This window comes from Artemia franciscana, chromosome 3 (assembly GCF_032884065.1).
Source record: "Artemia franciscana chromosome 3, ASM3288406v1, whole genome shotgun sequence".
Taxonomy (NCBI): domain Eukaryota; kingdom Metazoa; phylum Arthropoda; class Branchiopoda; order Anostraca; family Artemiidae; genus Artemia; species Artemia franciscana.
The window spans coordinates 2744850-2765113 of record NC_088865.1 but is presented as its reverse complement, the minus strand read 5'-3'; the positions used below and the strand labels follow the sequence as shown (position 1 = coordinate 2765113).

The 20264-nt window shown below is 36.7% G+C and overlaps 1 long non-coding RNA gene across 1 annotated transcript in view; it reads right to left on the bottom strand.

Moving 5' to 3' along the window:
* LOC136024750 (uncharacterized) overlaps positions 1-9100 on the bottom strand; it is a 40174-nt gene extending 31074 nt beyond the window's left edge. Inside the window, exon 1 of the long non-coding RNA XR_010616899.1 lies at positions 8843-9100. This is a non-coding gene — a long non-coding RNA (uncharacterized LOC136024750). The remainder of the gene's footprint in view (positions 1-8842) is intronic.
* Positions 9101-20264: the final 11164 nt, after the last annotated feature.

The window sequence follows — 20264 nt, the reverse complement described above, 5'->3', positions numbered from 1 at the left end:
GGGCAAGGGATGTGAGTAACACCCTGGGGTAAATATAAGATTCTTATGGAAAAGGTGGTCGTAAAAACCTCAGAGTGGCTCATTAAATTAGTAATCAGAAGTTCTGGTGCGTTTTTAAGAGTCAAAGGGATTGGAGGGCAGCTACCAATCTTTACGCCCAACATTTCCCTAAATCCATCCAATCAACACTTTGAGTTAGTCAATTTATTCATTATATCTGAAAAGTCCAGTAATTATGTCTTTAAAGATTAACCCCCTCCCGGAGCCCTCACGGAGAGGGTATCAAGTTATACTCCGCGGGTGTAAAAGTTTTTTTTCATGGAAAGGGTGGTCGCATTAACTTTAGAGGAGGCTCATTAGATTTGAAATTGACGGTCTAGTGAACTTCTTATGGTTTTTACTAGTGACATATAGCAATCGAAAGTTCTGTCGGTCTGTCTGTCGGTCCCAGTTTTGCTACTTTAGGCATTTCCAGGTAAGCTAGGACGATGAAATTTGGCAGGCGTATCAAGGACCAGACCAGATTAAATTAGAAATAGTAATTTTCCCGATTTGACCATCTGGGAGTGGAGTGAGGGGCCGGTTAATTCGGAAAAATTAGAAAAAATGAAGTATTTTTAACTTGCGAACGGTTGATCAGATCTTAATGAAATTTGATGTTTGGAAGGATATTGTGTCTCAGTGCTCTGACTCCCGACCGGATCTGGTGACAATGGGAAGAGTTGGGAGGGGGAAATCTAAAATCTTGGAAAACACTTAGAGGGGAGGGATCATGATGAAACTTTGTGGTAAAAGTAAGCAGAAGTCCTAGATACATGATTGACATAACCAGAACAGATCCAATCTCTTTGGGGTAATTCGGGGGGGAGGGTTAATCCTGAAAAATTCATAAAAATATTTTTAACTTACCAACGGGTGATCGGATCTCAATGAAATTTGATATTTAGAAGGATATCGTGTCTCAAAGCTTTTATTTCAAATCCCGACTGGATCTGGTGACATTAGAGGGAGTTAGGGGGGAGCCTAAAATCATGGAAAACGCTTAGAGTGGAGGAATCGGGGTGAAAATTGGTGGGAAAAACAATCAGAATTCTTAGATACGTTACATAATTGGAATGGATCCGATCTATTGGGGGGGGGGGAAAAGTTAATTGCGAAAAATTTGAAAATATATGTATTTTTAACTTACGAAGGAGTGATTGGAGCTTCATAAAACTTCATATTTCTGTTCGTTTTAAGTTTTAATGTTGCTCCTTACTTTCCGTTAAAAAAATGGTTTTTTTATTTAATTTCTGAACGTTTTTTAATCAATGCGTGACAGACTTCATTGTTACTAATTACTAGTTTCGGCGCAATGGTTCTACTGTCCTCTTGTGTTTAACATTTTTCGAAGTTATTCCATTATTCATTCATTTCAATTTTTTGTTAATTAAAAGAGGGCCTTTCCGAAGCCAAGAGCGGGGGGTTAGGGGGGTGGCAGTCCCCCACAACAAAAAACTGTACAAAAGAGTCGTTAAAAGCGGGGAGTTTGGGGGGTGGCAGCCCCCCAAACTGCCTCTCCTAATTCCTGTACGTTTTAAGGTTCGACTTTGGGACGCAGCCTCTTTAACTCTTTAAGAAAACGAAGTTTTTTCATATTATTTCTGTACGTTTTTCTACAATCCATGGTGGATGTAATTTAATAAAAATTTTCCATGTTTATTTTCTCGCTTTCTGTATCAATAAAGTCAAACTGACAAAATTATCTAATTTTGATAATTTTAATAGTTTAGCAGCTTAATTAAAAATTTAGCAGCTAGTGGTTTTTACCCACCCGCCTCCGGTTTATGGGCCCAGCACGCTTCCGGTGCGCCAAGCTGCTGTTATGCTTGTTATCAAACAATTTATTACAATAGAAAATTTCACCAACGGCTTCAATTAGGAAATCAATTTAAATGGTTCTTTTAACTTGCTTCCATCAAGCCTTACCCCCGCTTCAGTATAAATTCTTGTGAACATTCCAGTATGTAATTCTGATCACATGTTTCCATGTTTATTTTCTTCCTTTCTGTATCAATAAATTCAAACTGACAAAATTACCTAATTTTACAAATTTTAAAAAGTTAGCAGCTAGCGGTTTCGATCCACCGACCTCTGGGCTACGGGCCCAGTACGCTTCCGCTGCGCCAAGCCGCTGTTAGTGTAAGAATTTGTCAAACAAGTCATGTTATTACAAGAGAAAATTTTACCTTCAATGGGGAAATTTGTTTTTTTAAGCTAGAAAATCGGGGGGTTAAGATTTTCCAACGAAACTTTCCAGGATAATTACTCGGAGAATTCTGCGTCGAATGAGTCTCCGTACACCCAGATCTGATATCGGCTGTGACCTGTAGGCGTGGCAGAAAAAAAAGAAAATGAACATTAAGTGGCTATGCGTGGTTTCTGGAAAACAGGAAAGGAGTTATCGGATCGAGCTGAAATTTTGCGGATAAGCTCCTGGGCCCTAGGGGACCTTAACTTGTGAATTTCAGCCCGATCGGACAACGTTAAAGTGGGGGTGGGGTTGGGTGGTCGAAACTTTCGGCCAAATTTTCTCCATGAAGGAAAAGTCGGAGGGGGATGAAATTTGGCAGGTTTCTTAGTTGGAGCTCGGGCTACGAAATGTATTTCTCCCCATCCCTCTGCGACCGCTGGAACCGAAGATCGCTTAACATTGTCATGGTTCGCCTCTTTAAAGAGGCACGAGTGTGCCTCCTTGATTTAAAAAAACTTGCTTTTTTGTTTAATATGTAATTATATTGCCTCTGCATCGCCTTGGTCAACTCAGCGATAATCAGCGATGTAAGGGTAAAATGTGAAATAAATTATGCAAATAAGATAACAAATTTCCTATGATCACTCGGTAATATTGACAAACCAGATGGAATTCAAGTGGCAATCAGGATCGGGACACAGGCAAAAGGGTTAAAAAAACAGGGCTGTATAATTGAAGTTAAAAAATAGTTGGTGATTTTCCAGTCAAAAAACACTTCCTTGGCTTGTATGAAACTTTTAAAAGATTAACCTACTGAAACCCTTCTATTCTACATGATTTAAATACTTTTGCTTGTACAGCCAAGCATTAAGACAATCTATAAAAATGAAAAGAATCCAGGGTAACTTGAATGGAATGACGAAAAAAACACACAATGGGAAAACTTAGAATTAAGCTTTCTGCCAAACAAATTGTAGGCAATCTCATAATTCTGAAATAATTACTGAAGATATATTTGCCTCTACAATTGAAAACAGGTCCAAAGCCCAAGCTTCTTCCTTCTCAGGAATTCACAATTTCAACAATGCAAGAGCTCCCTCATAGTTGTTTCTAGATATGCTTACATTGGAGTACCCGCGCCCATTGTTCATATTCTCCAAGTTATCTATAGCTTTTCAAATAACGGCCACATGTTCATTGTTTATTGCCGTACTTTATGGTTTAAATCCAAAACAAGAGCTCAAATGGCACTTCTGACGAGGCAAGAAGAGGTAAGAGCCAAGAGCTCATATAGTATGACCTCTGACAAAATTCTAAGAATCAATAGATTGATTTAAAAGGAAAATCAGAGGCTTAATGCTGGTCAGGATTTAAAATGAGAGCTCTGAGTCACGATGTCATTCTAAATATCAAAATTCATTAAGATCCGATCACCCACTCGTAAGTTACAAATACCTCATTTTTTCTAATTTTTCCTCTCCCTTTAGCCCCCCAGATGGTCGAATCTGGGAAAACGACTTTAACAAGTCAATTTGTGCAGCTCCCTGACACTCCTACCAATTTTCGTCGTCCTAGCACGTCCAGAAGCACCAATCTCGTCAAATCACTGAACCCCTCCCCCCAACTCCCCCCAAGAAAGCCAATCCAATAAGGTTACGTCAATCACGCGTCAAGAACATTTGATTATTCTATCCACTAAGCTTCATCCCGATTCCTCCACTCCAAGTGTTTTCAAAGATTTCCCCATCCAACTCCCCAAATGTCAAAAGATCTGGTTGGGATTTGGAATAAGACCTCTGAGACATGAATTCCTTCTAAATATCAAATTTCATTAAGATCCGATCACCTATTCGTAAGATAAAAATACACCAATTTTCACGTTTTCAAAGAATTCCGGTTTCCCCCTCCAACTCACCCGCAATATCACAGGATCTGGTCGGAATTTAAAATTTGAATTTTTTTGACTTTAAGAAGATCCTTTTAAATATCAAATTTCATTAAGATCTGGTCTCCCTTTCGTAAGTTACAAATACCTCAATTTTCAAAATTACCCCCCCCCCAAAAATCCACCAAAGAGAGCAAATCCGGTCCTATTATGTCAGTCACGTATCTTAGAGAGGTTTTTATTCTTCCGATCCAGTTTCATCCTGATCTCTCCGCTTTAAATATTTTCTAAGATTTCCGGTCCCCCCCCCCAATGAAGCTGGATCCGGTTGACATTTAAAATAAGAGATCTGAGTTACGAGGTCCATCTGTATATGAAGTTTCGTGAAGATCCGATCACTCCTTCGTAAGTTAAAAATACGTCATTTTTTCTAATTTTTCAGAATTACCCCCCCCCCCCCCCCCCCAATAGAGCGGATCCGTTCCAGTTATGTAAATCACGTATTTAAGACTTCTGCTTATTTTTCCCACCAAGTTTCATCCCGATCCCTCCAATCTAAGCGTTTTCCACGATTTTGGGTTCCCCCACCCCAAACCCCCCAATGTCACTAGATCCGGTTGACATTTAAAATTGGAGCTTTGAGACACGATATTTTTCTAAGTATCAAATTTCATTAAGATCCGATCTCCCGTTCGTAAGTTAAAAATACCTCATTTTTTCGAATTTTTCAGAATTAACCTCCCCCCCCGCAACTACCCCAAAGAGAGTGGATCCGCTCTGGTTATGTCAATCGTGTATCTAGGACTTGTGCTTATTTTTCCCACCAAGTTTCATCCCGATCCCCCCAGATACGCCGCTTACTCAAGTTTACGTGAAATTCGAGGAAAAGCGGTTCCTTCGTTAGTTTCTTTCAGTTTAGCGCGAGACAAGACAAAGACAAGTGAAAGAGTAGATGTGAAAATTATAATAAAGTATTTGAACAATTTGAAGTCAGAAAACGATTCTTCCTTCATAATATACAGAATAATCGTGCCTAAAACATTTTGCATATGGACCTGCTATACTTTACCCCCCCCCCCCCTAATGTGCAGATATATAGCCCAAATTTGTTTCTAAAGCAACGAAGAAACCGGTTTGTTCTCGAGTTTTACGCATAGTAAACTTCAGTGAGTGGTGTATAATACACAAGTACCGGAATTTTTCATTGAGAGAGAGCTGGATTTCCCAGCATCATTGGCGACTCTATAGCATTTGTCATATTAAATGCCATACGGTTGCAATGTTTTATTATTTATTAATTTTCAGAGGCACTTCATATGGAAGAGGTTGTCGTATGAACTTCAAGGGGGATCATTCGATCGGAAATCAGAAGTTCTAGTACCCTTTTTAAGAGTCAAAAGTAATCAGAGGGAAATTAGGCCCCCATACACCTTTTTTCCCTAATACATCCGATAAGGAATTTTAGGAGAGCTACTTCAAGTATATATGGTTCTTATGGAAGGGATGCCCGAATAAACTTTATAGAAGGCTTATTTGAATGAAAATCGTAAGTTCTGGTTCACTCTTTAAGAGTCAAAAGAGATCGGAGGACAATTAGTCGTCCTCCCAACGCCCTACTTTCCCAAACCCATCCGATATCAATTTTGAGACAGCCATTTTTTTAATAATTTGAAGGTCAGATAACAATAAATTTTAAAAGTAATACTTTAAAGCGAAACACCTTTCGTAAACTCATCTAATAGTGGAATTGAGGGCAAAGTTTAGGTTCGCTTTGGATGCGTGAGCTAATTGTCTATATGTATTTAGATTGCCTCTTCATCGCCTTTGTCAACTTGGCGAGAATCGATAGGGGGTTATAATGGCGATTATAGCCCGGGCCAGATTATAATTAGCGATAATAGCGATAATCGATTTGCGATTTTCGATAGGGGGAAGGAATTCTGATTGTTGTGCATTATACACCGCTCATTCAAGTTTAAGCTGCGTGAAATTTGAGGAAAAACCGGTTCCTTTGGTAGTTTCTTTCAGTTTAGCGCGAGACAATCAGTTTAGCGCAATTTGAAGTCAGAAAACGATTCTTGCTTGATAATGCTATACTTTACTCCCCCCCCCTAATGTGAAAATATATAGCCCAAATTTATTTCTAAACTAACGAAGAAACCGGTTTGTTCTCGAGTTTTATACATATTAAACTTCAGTGAGTGGCGTATAATACAAAAGTACCGTAAATTTTTATGGAGAAAGAGCTGGATTTCCCAGCATCATTGGCGACGCTATAGCATTTCTCATATTAAATGTCATACGGTTCCAATGTTTTATTATTTATTTATTTTCAGAGGCACTTCATATGGAAGAGGATGTCGTATGAACTTCAAGGAGGATCATTCGATGGGAAATCGAGAGTTCTAGTACCCTTTCTAAGAGTCATAAGTGATCAGAGGGTAATTAGCCCCCCCTACACCTTTTCCCCCCGAATACATCCAATAAGGAATTTTAGGAGAGCTAGTTCAAAACTTGTGTAGCAAAAACTCCAGGGTCAACACAACACCCCAGGGCCCAAGGGCAGATGTTGTAAGATATTCCCTGGGGGTAAATATGGCTCCTATTGAAGGAATACTCGCATAAACTTCAGAGAGCGCTCATTCGTTTGTAAAGTGAAAGTTCTAGCTCACTTTTTAAGAGTCAAACGAGATCCGTGGGCAGATAGCCCCCCTCCCTACGCCCTTTTTCTCCAAATACACCCGATAAAATTTTTGAGATAGCGATTTTTGTTAAAAATAGTTTAAAGTTCAGATAAGAAAACCTCCTGAGTCGACGAAATCCCCGGGGCTTGGGGGAAGGTGTCGCAAGTTATGCTCTTGGGACATGTATGGTTCTTTTGGAGGGGATTCTCGTATAAACTTCGGGGAGGGCTTATTTGATTGGACATCTAAAGTTCTAGTTCAGTTTTTAAGAGTGAAAAAGATCGGAGGGCAAATAGCCCCATCCCCCTCTCGCCTTCTCCCCAAATACAACCAGAGCATTTGGACCAAATCTTGGGGTGGGCATAAACTCCATCTTGGGCCCCCCGACTCACTTCGTGTCGCGTAATCATCTAGGAAATGGGCATTTGACAGAACTCGAGAATTTTATTATGTATCTTACCTACCTTCAAAGTTTACAATAATTAATAGCAAATAGCGTAATTACCCCAAGGGTCGTCAAGTAAATACGCTCTTTGGTTAATAGGCGTGCAGTAATTTCAAATCAATTGGACAGAATGGATTATGTTGGACATTATGGATTATTATAGTCGGCAAAGGGCCCTTTGTGTTGGAATCTTGGGCCCCCTGGAAAATCTGAGGTGGGCACTTGCCCACCCCTGACCCGGCTGTCGGCTAGGGTTCTTATGGAAGGGATACTCGTATAATCGTCGCAAAGGGCTTATTTGATTGGAAATGCCTCCCACTCCTTTTCCCCAGACTCATCCGATAAAATTTTGAGATAGCCATTTTTTTTAGATAGTTATAAGGTCAGATAACAAAAATTCTTAAAAGCTACACTCTAAGGCGTAATATATTTCGTAAAACTCATCTAATAAGGGAATTGAAACAAAGTAGTGGTTCACTTTGGATGGCTGAGCTAATTGACTAGACGTAGTTAGAATGTCTGTGCATCCCCTTGGTCAAAAAAGCGATAATCAGCGATACAAGGGTAAAATATGGAATAAATTATACAAATAAGATTTTAAAATAATATTGACGAGAAACAAGTGACAAATCAAATGGAATTCAATTGGCAATCAGGAACTGGACACAAGCCAAATTAAAAAAAATACAGGGCTGTATAATTGAAGCTCAAACATAGTTGGTAATTTTCTAGTCGAAAAACACTTCCCTGACTAGTTTCGGAATTTTGATTAAAAATACTTCAAAAGTCTGATAAAAAGATCTCCGGTGTCGACAAAACTTCCCAGTTCCCGGGGCCAGGCTTTGTAATTATGCCCAAAGGGCACATAGGGCTTTTATGTAAGGGATGCACGTAAAAACTTCGGGGAGGGCTCAATTTATCGGAAATAATCCCCCCATGCACTTTTCCCTAAACCCATCAGGCACAAATTTCGAGTTTTTTTTAATAGTTCAAAGGTCAGATAGGAAAAATTCCAATGTCGACACGACTCCCCCTCTGTGTCCGGGTGCAGGCATTTTAAGTTATGCTCTGGAGGCATATATGGTTCTTATGGAAGGGACGCTCGAATAAACTTCAGAGAAGGCTCATTTGAATGAAAATTGTAAGTTCTAGTTCACTCTTTAAGAGTCAAAAAAGATCGGAGGACAGCAAATCGCCCTCCTCTCGCCCTTTTTTTCCCAATCCCATCCAATATCAATTTTGAAATAGCCATTGTTTTTAATTGTTCAAAAGTCAGATAACAATAACTCTTAAAAGTAACACTTTAAAGCAAAACATCTTTCGTTAAACTCATCTAATAGCGGATTTGAAGCAAAGTAAATGTTTGCTGGATGCTTGAGCTAATTGGCTATAAGATAATATTTATTTGCAAAAAAGCCTGCAGGCCATAGCAAAATACATACAACTTTAAACAAACACCTAATTACAAACAACTTAAACAAGCAAACAAACTTGCAAACACTTTATGAATTCAGAAACACCCGTAAATAAACTCTTACCAAGCTAACTCCTCAAACATGATTCCCTATGCTTAATCCCTAAACGAAGAAACTTACACAACTGTTTAAAAGCATATCCATTCCTCTTAGCCATTCGCTCCTTTAACCAGCATTCACTCCCCAACACTCGTCCAAAACATTCCTTCCGCAACTCAGACAGCTAATCACACTCGGATACAAAATAAAATAAATTTTCATTGTACATAGTATATGTAGTTAGATTGCCTCATCATTGCCTTTGTCAACTTAGCGGTAATCAGCGATGCAAGGGTAAAATGTCACATAAATTATGCAAAAAAGATAAACAAATCCTATGATCACTCGGTAATATTGACAAACCAAATGGAATTCAAGTGAGAATCAGGATCTGGACACAGGCTAAAGGGATAAAGAAAAAACAAGAGCTAAGAGCTCATATGGCACTTGTGACGAGGCAAAAAGAGGTAACAGCCAAGAGATCATATGGTTTGAGCTCTAGCAAAATTATATGAATCAATAGATTGATTTAAAAGGAAAATAAGAGGCTTAATGCCGGCCAGGATTTAAAATAAGAGCTCTGAGTCACGATATCCTTCTAAATATCAAAATTCATTAAGATCCGATCACCTATTCATAAAATAAAAACCCCAATTTTCATGTTTTCCAAGAATTCCGGTTTCCCCCTCCAACTCCCCCCAATGTTACATGATCTGGTTGGAATTTAAAATTAGAGCTTTAAAGCCCAAGACCCTTATAAGTATCAAATTTCATTAAGACGACGAACCTTGGTCCCCTAAAGACGAATCGTCTTTAAAGCAAAAAACCTGAAGATTTCACGTCGGCCCTATCGGAGCATATCTTTAATTTTCCAAATCATTTTATTTTGTTTGAAAATGTTTCTTTGATTTCTAGGAACAAAGGTTTAAAGCAAACTTTCAGGGAAACAATCGAAATTAAAAAAAATTCTATTCAAGAATAATTCCATAAACAGAGATACAGGTGAATTTGGATTGAACTCAATTTATGATAACTTACTGAGGTCAAATAAAGTAAATGTCACCTCACCTAAGAGCTATGACCTCTGTCACGTAATATGTCAGATAATTCTAATGAACCGGAACCAAAAAGGTCAAAGAGATTTGCCTCGGCTGTTGCATTGAAAAAATAAGAGCAATAAATTATATGTAATTAGTTTATTAGGTATGAATTTTGTTTATTTTTATTCATGTCTTTTAGTTTTACTGCTGATGATGAACACTGTATATGTGTTCGAAATATCCGGTTAAATAATTTTATATCTATTCACTGTCAATAAAAAGGTATCATCCCTATTTTGAACTGTTTTACTTTCGTCATGGAAAGACAGTGTGGTCTTCGAAGTTATCTAAATAAACCTCATTTTTTCTAATTTTTAAGAGTTAACCCCCCCCCCAACTACCCCAAAGAGAGCGGATCCGTTCCGGTCATGTCAATCATATATGTAGGACTTGTACTTATTTTTCCCACCAAGTTCCATCCCTTCACTCTAAATGTTTTCCAAGATTTTAAGTTTCTCCCTCCCAACTCCCTCCAATGTCACCAGATCCGGTCGGGATTTAAGATAAGAGTTCGGAGACACGATATTCGTCTAAATATCAAATTTCATTGAGATCCGATAACCCATTCGTAAGTTAAAAATTCCTCAATTTCTCTAATTTTTCAGAATTACCCCCCCCCCAACTACCCCAAAGAGAACGAATCCGTTCCAGTTATGTCAATCATGTATCTAGGACTTGTGCTTATTTTTCCCACCAAGATTCATCCCGATCCCTCCACTCTAAGTGTTTTCCAAGATTTTAGGTTTCCCCCTCCCAACCCCCCCCCCCCCCAATGTCACCAGATCTGTTCGGGATTTAAAATAAGAGCTCCGAGACACGATATCCTTCTAAATATCAAATTTCATTGAGATCCGATCACCCGCCCGTGAGTTAAAAATACCTAATTTTTTCTAATTTTTCAGAATTAAACCCCCCCCCCCAACTACCCCAAAGAGAGCGGATCCGTTCTGGTTATGTCAATCATGTATCTAGGACTTGTGCTTATTTTTACCACCAAGTTTCATCCCGATCCCTCCACTGTAAGTGTTTTCCAAGTTTTAGGTTTCCCCCTCCCAACACCCCCCAAATGTCACCAGATCTGGTAAGGATTTAAAATAACAGCTCTGAGATACGATATCCTTCCAAATATCCTATTTCATTAGGATCTGATCAAGCGTTTGTAAGTTAAAAATACTTCACTTTTTGTATTTTTTCCGAATTAACGGGCCCCCCACTCCCCTCCAGAGGGTCAAATCGGGAAAATTACTATTTCTAATTTAATCTGGTCTGGTCCTTGATACGCCTCTACAATTCACAACAGAGCCAAAGCCCAAGCTTCTTCCTTTTCAGGAATTCAAAATTTCAACAATATAAGAACGCCCTCATTGTTGTTTATCGATATACCCACATTCAAATTGGAGGGCCCTTGACCATTGTTGTTTTTCTCCGAGTTATCCATAACGGTCAGTGTTAGCTGACGTCTGTTATCGAAAATACCCAAAATAAAAACCATGGAAAATTTACTCCGTATATTAGTATGCTGAACATCAGATTCACAGATACGATCCTCAGAGTTATCAGCATTTCAAAAATTGTTCGAAATTTAGATATTTGATTGAAAGCCTGAGGAATCACCGAGTGTATATAGACTGTAGTGTAAAATTTATTTTATATATATAGTGTGTTTTTAATATAAATGTTAAATCTTCAGAATACTAGCTTGACACCAATTACTTTTATTATTGTATGTGAATTGTTTTTCATTTGAAAATCACATAAGATAAAGAATTTCAAACATAGTTAAGTCATATGAAACACCAATGTTTGAAAAATTTAAGCTAAAACGAAGGGTTACTGCCTATGCAAATCTGTGTTTCTTCTTGGTATTACAGAAAGAAAACTTAAAATGACAAGAAAGAAGCGGTTCCTTCGTTAGTTTCTTTCAGCTTAGCACGAGACAAGACAAAGACAAGTGAAAGAATACACGTGAAATATAAAATAAAAGTATTTGGTCAATTTGAAGTAAGAGAACAATTCTTGCTTCATAATATACATAATAATTGTGCCTAAGAAATTTTGTATGCAGACCCGCTATACTTTACCCCCCCCCCCCTAATGTGCAAATAAACAGCCCAAATTTTTTTCTAAAGTAACGAAGAAACCGGTTTGTTCTCGAGTTTTACACATAGTAAACTTCAGTGAGTGGCGTTTAATACACAAGTACCAGAACATTTCATGGAGAGAGAGAGAGAGCTGAAGTTCCCAGCATCATTGGCTACGCTATAGCATTTTTTCTTATTAAAGGCCATACGGATCCAATGTTTTATTATTTTTTTTTCAGAGGCACTTCATATGGATGAGCTTGTCGTGTGGACTTAAAGGGGGGTCATTCAATGGGAAGCCGAAAGTTCTAATACCCTTTTTAAGAGTCAAAAGTGATCAGAGGGTAATTAGCCCCCGCCCGTCATGACATTTTCAAATTTTACCATAAAGAGCAAGACGTTAAGGAGGGGACAGCCTCTTTCATATAGGAAAATTGTTCTTGTTATTTTAAGTTTTAATGTCGCTTCTCACTCTCAGTGAAAAAAAAACTTTTTTTTATATATCCTTTTAATAGCCTGTATATTTATATACTTTTGTGACTTTTTTCTTAATAATTTTATCCTTACAAGCAGTTGTAATAAAGGTGGTATTGTAAATAGCAGAAGTAGTATCAGTAGTAAATGTAAAAGTGGTAGTATTATTGATTAGTAGCAAACATATATTAGTAGCAAACTTTTTCTTTGTACTTCTTCGGTTAATTGATAAGCTCCTTTATTATTTCCTGAAAGTTCCAAATTACTATACTCAGTCGATCCCAAGTTATGTCCTTTTGACAGCCTGTATACACATAATAGCCGAAGGGGGGGGGTGTAATCCCTAAAGATATTAAATAACAAAAAACTAATTTTTTTAGCTGAAAGTAAGGAGCGACATTAAAACTTAAAACGAACAGAAATTACTCCGTATATGAAATGGGTTTTCCCCTCCGGAATCCCTCGCTCTTTACGCTAAAGCTTTTAATTGTTTTAAAAAGTAGAATTGTGGCAAAGAGTCAAACTTTAGCGTGAAGAGCGAGGGATTCCGGAGGGAAAAACCCATTTCATATACGGAGTAATTTCTGTTCGTTTCAAGTTTTAATGTCGCTCCTTACTTTCAGCTAAAAAATTAGTTTTTTGTTATTTAATTTCTGAACGTTTTTGAATTAATGCATGTTTGGTTTTGGCTCTCTGCACATAAATTATTAAAATGAAACTTGTATATTAATTTTTTTTTTTTTTGGCTAAAAGGCTTTCTCTTAGTTTTGGTCAGACGATTTTGAGAAATAAGGGATGGAGAAGGAGGCCTAGTTGCCCTCCAATTTTTCGGTTACTTAAAAAGGCAACTAGAACTTTTAATTTTTAACGAACGTTTTTATTAGTAAAAGATATACGTAACTTAAGAATTAACTTACGTAACAAACTTTCACAATCTTATATATTTATTATGTATACGAGGGGGTTTGTACCCTCGTTAATACCTCGCTCTTTACACTAAATCGTAAGTTTTGTCCCAATTCTTTAAGAATGACCACTGAATCAGTTAGGCCGTAGAATAAATATTTGAAATTACTAAAAATACTTTAACATAAAGAGCAAAGTATATATCTCCTCCTAAATACCTCGCTCTTTATGCTACAGTATTTTTAGAACATCTCAAATACCATCCCCAAAGACATAGTTATTATGGTTTTCGACTATGTTGAACAAAATGGCTATCTCAAAATTTTGATCCGCTGTCTTTGGGAAAAAATGAGCCTTGGAGGGGGCCTAGATGCCCTCCAATGTTTTTGGTCACTTAAAAAGGGCACTAGAACTTTTCATTTCCGTTAGAATGAGCCCTCTTGCGACATTCTAGGACCACTTGGTCGATACGATGACCCCTGAAAAAAAAAAAAAAATAAATAAACACGCACCCGTGATTTGTCTTCTGGTAAAAAATACAAAATTCCACATTTTTGTAGATAGGAGCTTGAAACTTCTACAGTAGGGTTCTCTGATATGCTGAATCTGATGGTGTCATTTTTGTTAAGATTCTATGACTTTTAGGGGGTGTTTCCCCCTATTTTCTCAAATAAGGCAAATTTTCTCAGGCTCGTTACTTTTGATGGGTAAGACTAAACTTGATGAAACTTAGATATTTAAAATCAGCATCAAAATGCGATTCTTTTGATGTAGCTATTGATATCAAAATTCTATTTTTTAGAGTTTTGGTTACTATTGAGCCGGGTCGCTCCTTACTACAGTTCGTTACCACGAACTGTTTGATAATTCAACTACAGAAGAGAGAAAAATTAGGACTTTTTTCCGAAGACAGTGAACCAACAAAACCTATTTGAATATTTCGGCCCTATGTATGAAATGGGTTTTCCCCTCTGGAATCCCTCGCTCTTTGCGCTAAAGCTTTTAATTGTTTTCAAACAGTTCGTGGTAACGAACTGTAGTAAGGAGCGATCCGGCTCAATAGTAACCAAAACTCTAAAAAAAATGAATTTTGATATCAATAGCTACATCAAAAGAATCGCATTTTAATGCTGATTTTAAATATATAAGTTTCATCAAGTTTAGTCTTACCCATCAAAAGTTACGAGCCTGAGAAAATTTGCCTTATTTAGGAAAATAGGGGGAAACACCCTCTAAAAGTCGTAGGATCTTAACGAAAATGACACCATCAGATTCAGCGTATCAGAGAACCCTTTAGTAGAAGTTTCAAGCTCCTATCTACAAAAATGTGGAATTTTGAATTTTTTGCAAGAAGACAAATCACGGGTGCGTGTTTATTTGTTTGTTTGTTTGTTTGTTTTTTTTCTTTTCCCCAGGGGTCATCGTATCGAATATAATGGTCCTAGAATGTCGCAAGAGGGCTCATTCTAACGGAAATGAAAAGTTCTAGTGCCCTTTTTAAGTGACCAAAAAAATTGGAGGGCACCTAGGCCCCCTCCCACGCTCATTTTTCTCCAAAGTCAACAGATCAAAATTTTGAGATAGCCATTTTGTTCCGCATAGTCAAAAACCATAATAACTATGTCTTTGGGAATGACTTACTCCCCCAAAGTCCCTGGGGGTGGGGCTGCAACTTACAAACTTGCGACCAGTGTTTACATATAATAATGGTTATTGGGAAGTGTACAGTCGGTTTCAGGGGATTTTTTTTGGTTTTGGGGGTGGGGTTGAGGGGAGGGGGCTATGTGGGAGGATCTTTCCATGGAGAAATGTGTCATGGGGGAACAGAAATTCAATGAAAAGGGCGCAGGATTTTCTAAAATTACTATAAAAAAACAATGAAAAAATAAACATGGAAAATTTTTTTTTCAATTGAAAGTAAAGAGTAGCATTGAAACTTAAAACGAACAGAGATTATTACGCATGTGAGGGGTTCTAAAAATACTTTAGCATAAAGAGCGAGGTATTTAGGAGGAGATAAATACCTCGCTCTTTATGCTATAGTATTTTTAGTAATTTCAACTATTCATTCTACGGCCTTTCTGACTCAGGGGTCATTCTTAAAGAATTGGGACAAAACTTGCGATTTAGTGTAAAGAATGAGGTATTAACGAGGGTACAAACCCTCTCATATAAATAATAAAAATTAAAGAATATAAAAGTTTGTTACGTAAGATATTTCTTAAGTTACGTATATTTTTTACTAATAGAAAAATTCGTTAAAAATAAAAATTTATAGTTGTCTTTTTATGTAACCGAAAAATTACATGGCAACTAGGCCTCCTTTCTCATCCCTTATTTCTCAAAATCGTCTGATCAAAACTAAGAGAAAGCCATTTAGCCAAAAAAGGATTTAATATGCAAATTTCATTTTAATAATTTATGTGGAGAGCCAAAATAAACATGCATTAATTCAAAAAGACTAGTTTTTTTAACTGAAAGTAAGGAGCGACATTAAAACTTAAAACGAACAGAAATTACTCCGTATATGAAATGGGTTGTCCCCTCCGCAATCCCTCGCTCTTTACGCTAAAGTTTGACTCTTTGCCACAATTCTGCTTTTTAATACAATTAAAAGCTTTAGCGTAAAGAGCGAGGGATTGCGGAGGGGACAACCCATTTCATATACGGAGTAATTTCTGTTCGTTTTAAGTTTTAATGTCGCTCCTTACTTTCAGTTAAAAAAACTAGTTTTTTTTAATGTAATAAAAAGTAGAATTGTGGCAAAGAGTCAATCTTTACCCGTAAAGAGCGAGGGATTCCGGAGGGAAAAACCCATTTCATATACGGAGTAATTTCTGTTCGTTTTAAGTTTTAATGTCGCTCCTTACTTTCAGCTAAAAGGCTTTCTCTTAGTTTTGATTACTTTCGGCTAAAAGGCTTTCTCTTAGTTTTGATCAAACGATTTTGAGAAATAAGGGGTGGAGAAGGAGGCCTAGTTGCCCTCCAATTTTTTGGTTACTTAAAAAGCCAACTAGAACTTTTAATTTTTAACGAAAGTTTTTATTAGTAAAAAATATACGTAACTTAAGAATTAACTTACGTAACAAACTTTCATAATCTTATATTTTTATTATGTATACGAGGGGGTTTGTACCCTCGTTAATACCTCGTTTACACTAAATCGTAAGTTTTATCCCAATTCTTTAAGAATGACCCCTGAATCAGAAAGGCCGTAGAATAAATAGTTGAAATTACTAAAAATACTTTAACATAAAGAGCAAAGTATATATCTCCTCCTAAATACCTCGCTCTTTATGCTAAAGTATTTTTAGAACATCTCATATGCGTAATAATCTCTGTTCGTTTTAAGTTTCAATGCTACTCCTTCCTTTCATTTGAAAAAACGTTTTCATGTTTATTTTTCATTGTTTTCTTATAGTAATGCTAGAAAATCCTGCGCCCTTTTCATTGAATTTTTCCTCCCCCATGACAGATTCCTCCAAGGAAAGATCCTCCAACATAGCCCCCTCCCCTCAGCCCCACCCCCAAACAAAATAAAATCCCCCTGAAAACGTCTGTACGCTTCCCAATAACCGTTACTATATGTAAACACTGGTCAAAGTTTGTAACTTGCAGCCCCTTCAGGGATTGTGGGGGAATAAGTCATCCTTAAAGACATAGTTATTATGGTTTTCGACTATGCTGAATAAAATGGCTATCTCAAAATTTTGACCCGCTGACTTTGGGAAAAAATGAGCCTGGGAGGGGGCCTAGATGCCCTCCAGTGTTTTTGGTCACTTAAAAAGGGCACTAGAACTTTTTATTTGCGTTAGAATGAGCCCTCTTGCGACATTCTAGGACCACTTGGTCGATACGATGACCCCTGGGAAAAAAAAATAAACACGCACCTGTGATTTTTCTTCTGGTAAAAAATACAAAATTCCACATTTTTGTAGATAGGAGCTTGAAACTTCTACAGTAAGGCTCTCTGATACGCTGAATCTGATGGTGTCATTTTTGTTAAGATTCTATGACTTTTAGGGGGTGTTTCCTCCTATTTTCTTAAATAAGGCAAATTTTCTCAGGCTCGTTACTTTTGATGGGTAAGACTAAACTTGATGAAATATAGATATTTAAAATCAGCATCAAAATGCGATCCTTTTGATGTAGCTATTGATATCAAAATTCAATTTTTTAGAGTTTTGGTTACTATTGAGCCGGGTCGCTCCTTACTACAGTTCGGTACCACGAACTGTTTGATAATTCAAATACAGAAGAGAGAAAAATTAGGACTTTTTTCCGAAGACAGTGAACCAACAAAACCTATTTGAATATTTCGGCCCTATGTCTAAGGGCCGTCTTCAGCAAAGAAAATAATAAACAATAAAACACTTACAATAAAAGTTTTCGGTTAAAAATCCATTCTTTATTTTTTTATAAGATAGCCTTGGCATCCTTACTTCTTAACGAAAAGTTCAGCCAAGACTGTGTGATAAAAGCTAACATTTCACAAGCTAAAAAGGTTCATTCATTGAACTAACTGTATTTATTAAAAATTTGAATAATTTCTTATTGTGATTAAATAAAAAAACTAGTTTTTCTTTTAACTGAGAGTAAGGAGCGACATTAAAACTTAAAACGAACAGAAATTACTCTGTATATGAAAAGGGTTGTCCCCTCCGCAATCCCTCGTTCTTTACGCTAAAGCTTTTGATTTTTTTACAAAGTTAAATTGTTGCAAAGAGTCAAACTTTAGCGTAAAGAGCGAGGGATTGCGCAGGCGACAACCCATTTCATATACGGAGTAATTTCTGTTCATTTTAAGTTTTAATGTCACTCCTTACTCTCAGTTAAAAAAAAAACTTTTTTTATATTTAATTTCTGAACGTTTTTGAATTAATGCATTTTTGATTTTGGCTCTCCGCACATAAATTATTAAAATGAAAATTGTATATTAATTCTTTTTTAGCTAAATGGCCTTCTCTTAGTTTTGATTAGACGATTTTGAGAAATAAGGGGTGGGGAAGGAGACGTAGTTGCCCTCCAATTATTCGGTTACTTAAAAAGGCAACTAGGACTTTTAATTTTTTAACGAACGCTTTTATTAGTAAAAAATATACGTAACTTAAGAATTAACTTACGTAACAAACTTTTATATTCTTATATTTTTATTATGTATACGAGGGGGTTTCTACCCTCGTTAATACCTTGCTCTTTACACTAAATCGTCAGTTTTGTCCAAATTCTTTAAGAATGACCTCTGAATCAGAAAGGCCGTAGAATAAATAGTTGAAATCACTAAAAAATACTTTAGCATAAAGAGTGAGGTATTTATCTCCTCCTAAATACCTCGCTCTTTATGCTAAAGTACTCTTAGAACCATCCACGCATATGAGGGGTTCTAAATATAAACAAAATTCATACCTAATAAACTAATTACATATAGTTTATTGCTCTTATTTTTTTCAATCAGACATATTACAATCAGACATATTACGTGACAGAGGTCATAGATCTTAGGTGAGGTGACATTAACTTTATTTGACCTCGGTAAATTATCATAAATTGAGTTCAATCCAAATTCACCTGTATCTCTGTTTATGGAATTATTCTTGAATAGAATTTTTTTGATTTCGATTGTTTCCCTGAAAGTTTGCTTTAAGCCTTTGTCCCTAGAAATCAAAGAAACATTTTCAAACAAAATAAATTGATTTGGAAAATTAAAGATACGATCCGAGAGGGCCGACGTGAAATCTTCAGGTTTGGTATTTTGCTTTAAAGACGATTCGTCTTTAGGGGACCAAGGTTCGTCGTCTTAATGAAATTTGATACTTAGAAGGGTCTTGGGCTTTAAAGCTCTAATTTTAAATTCCGACCAGATCTTGCAACATTGGGGGGAGCTGGAGGGGGAACCAGAATTCTTGGAAAAGGGGAAAATCAATTGACCGAAAGGCAATATATTTATGCTACTAATCAATAATACTACCGCTTTTACATTTACTACTAATACTACTTCTGCTATTTCAAATACCACCTTTATTGCAACTGCTTGTAAGGATAAAATCATTAAGAAAAAAGTCAGAAAAGTATATAAATATACAGGTTATTAAAAGGATATATAAAAAAAGTTCTTTTTCACTGAGAGTGAGAAGCGACATTAAAACTTAAAATAACAGGAAAACTTTTCCTATATGAAAGAGGCTGTCCCCTCCTTAACGTCTTGCTCTTTATGGTAAACTTGAAAATGTCAAGACGAGGGGGGGGGGGGGCTAATTACCCTCTGATCAATTTTGACTCTTAAAAAAGGGTACTAGAACTTTTAGTTTCCCATTGAATGACCCCCCTTTAAGTCCATACGACAACCTCTTCCATATGAAGTGCCTCTGAAAAAAAAATAATAATAAAACATTGGATCCGTATGGCCTTTAATATGAAAAAATTCTATAGCGTAGCCAATGATGCTGGGAACTTCAGCTCTCTCTCTCTCCATGAAATGTTCCGGTACTTGTGTATTAAACGCCACTCACTGAAGTTTACTATGTGTAAAACTCGAGAACAAACAGGTTTCTTCGTTACTTTAGAAACAAATTTGGGCTGTTTATTTGCACATTAGGGGGGGGGAGGTAAAGTATAGCGGGTCTGCATACAAAATGTCCTAGACACAATTATCCTGTATATTATGAAGCAAGAATTTTTCTCTGACTTCAAATTGTCCAAATACTTTTATTTTATATTTCACGTGTATTCTTTCACTTGTCTTTGTCTTGTCTCGTGCTAAGCTGAAAGAAACTAACGAAGGAACCGCTTCTTTCTTGTCATTTTAAGTTTTCTTTCTGTAATACCAAGAAGAAACACAGATTTGCATAGGCAGTAACCCTTCGTTTTAGCTTAAATTTTTCGAACATTGGTTTTTCATATGACTTAAATATGTTTGAAGTTCTTTATGTTACGTGATTTTCA